Genomic DNA, 2,062 nt, shown 5'->3' on the forward strand with positions numbered 1-2,062 from the left:
AAGGTAACGCTTGAGCAGAGACCTCTAGGAAGCGGAGGAGTTGGCCATCTGGACATCTGTGGGAACAGTGTCCTACACAGAGAAAACAGCCAGTGCAAAGGCTCTGAGGCAGGCCTGGTGTGTGGAGGAACAGCAAGGAGGCCAGCATGGCTGGAGTAGGAGTGAGAAGGAGAATAGCAGATGAGGTCAGAGAGGTAATGGGGCCAGATCATGTAGGATGTTATGGTTAACATTTGCTGAGTTGTTTAGCTTATAAGGTTGCCCGATATATGTATTGTAGCATTTAATCATCACCTCAACCATATGAGATAGATACAATTATTGTCCCCATTTTGCAGATGGGAGAACAAGTTCAGACAGATTAAAGAACTTGCTTGAAGATGGCACTGCTAGTAAGTGGAATATTCAAGATATAAACCCAAATCTGTGATTCCATTCTGGACATTCACTGCTGTGCTGTTCTGTATTTATTAAATGCTAAGAGAGAACTAAGAGAAGGCCATCCTTGGGCCACTGCTTTGAAAGGAGAGAAAAGTGGAGGGAAAGAGCCCCAGAGGAAGGAGGAGCCCACAGGTTCTGAGCCGGTTGCACTTTTCTTGTGATAAATCCTGGAGGCTCTGAGGTGTGTTTTAGCAAGACAGACAGAATTCCCTTGCCCAAGTATGTCTAGCACGTAAAAACTAAGCTAGAATTGGGAATGGAGTAAAGAAAGCAAGGCTTTGAAGCCAGAGAAAGTATAAAGCTGTTTGAGTGTGATGACCACAGAAAGCATCTAATTTCTATGAACCAGCCACCTCTTAGGAGGTAATTACATACGGAAATGACAGTTTACCTCACCTTTCAGAGGGAGCACTGGTACTGAATAGATGAGTTTAAATTGGCAAAAGAATGCAGATTCTTATATCTGGCGCTCACTGGGAGTCAAGGGAAGGTCTCCGAAAGCAGACTGGCCTCAGGAGTGAGAGAAACTTACGTCTTTTTTCTTGAGCCATGACTAATAGCCTGCTGAAAAGTACAGCTTACCTTTCCACCTTCCATTCCTGGTACAAACATATATTTCACATGAAGTAGCAGATCTAAGATAAACTATGGAAGGAAGCTCTTAAAAAGTTCTCCTATTACTAGAATGTAACTGTACCTGGATACTATACCAACCAGGTTCATTTGCCTGCTGCCCAAGAAGCAGCCAATATGCTGAGCCAGCAGGTTTTACAGCAGAGAAAGAGTCTTTATTCTGCATATCGCTAAGCAGGTAGACAGGAGAAATTTCTCAAATCTGCCTCCCAGAGAATTCGAGAATTCAGGACACAGGGTTTTCAAGGATAGTTTGGTAGGCAAGGGATTAGGCAATTAGGTTCGTTAATTGGGGCAAAATTATAGGGATGTAGAAATCATCTGCTTGTGTTGTTTCAGTCCCTGGGGTCACAATTCCAGCTGAGTTGGTTTCTTGGTATAGGCCGCTGATCTGGTTGGGTCAATCAATCCACTGGAATGGGGGACCTGGCAGATATCTTAAAAACTACCTTTAGGTTTCAAAAAAGGTGATGTTATGTATGGAGAAAGTTAAGAATCTTTACGGACACCAGCTATGGGGAGAAGTTAAGAATCTTTATGACCACCAGCTCTGTGGCTCTTGAGTGACAATTACAGGGGGACAGTTACTGATTATTATCATTATTTTTAGCTAGGCCCTTACCACAGTTCTCACCTTGTACCCCTGTTATTGAAGGGCAGTTTCACTTCCACAACAAATATTTAACAAGTACCTGCTAAGTGCTGGGCATTGCTCTAGGTTTGCAGGGGGGATAAGACAACAAGGGGGCTGTGTTGCATAGGGCAGGGACTGGGCAGGCTGAAAGTGAAAACATGAACTCTATCAGACAATAATACGTTCTTTGCAAAGATTTAAAAATGTGGTGGCCTAGAGTGTGAATGGGTAGCTACTTTAATTGCATGGTCAGGAATGGCTCTTTGAAGAGGGTTCTCATGTGTTGCTAGTGTTCACAAGTGAAAATGTCAGTCTTTTTCTTTTAATGTTGTGTAAATCCATTACCTAAGTGAG

The sequence above is a fragment of the Propithecus coquereli genome, unplaced genomic scaffold (assembly GCF_000956105.1).
Source record: "Propithecus coquereli isolate 6110/MARCELLA unplaced genomic scaffold, Pcoq_1.0 Scaffold47, whole genome shotgun sequence".
Taxonomy (NCBI): Eukaryota; Metazoa; Chordata; class Mammalia; order Primates; family Indriidae; genus Propithecus; species Propithecus coquereli.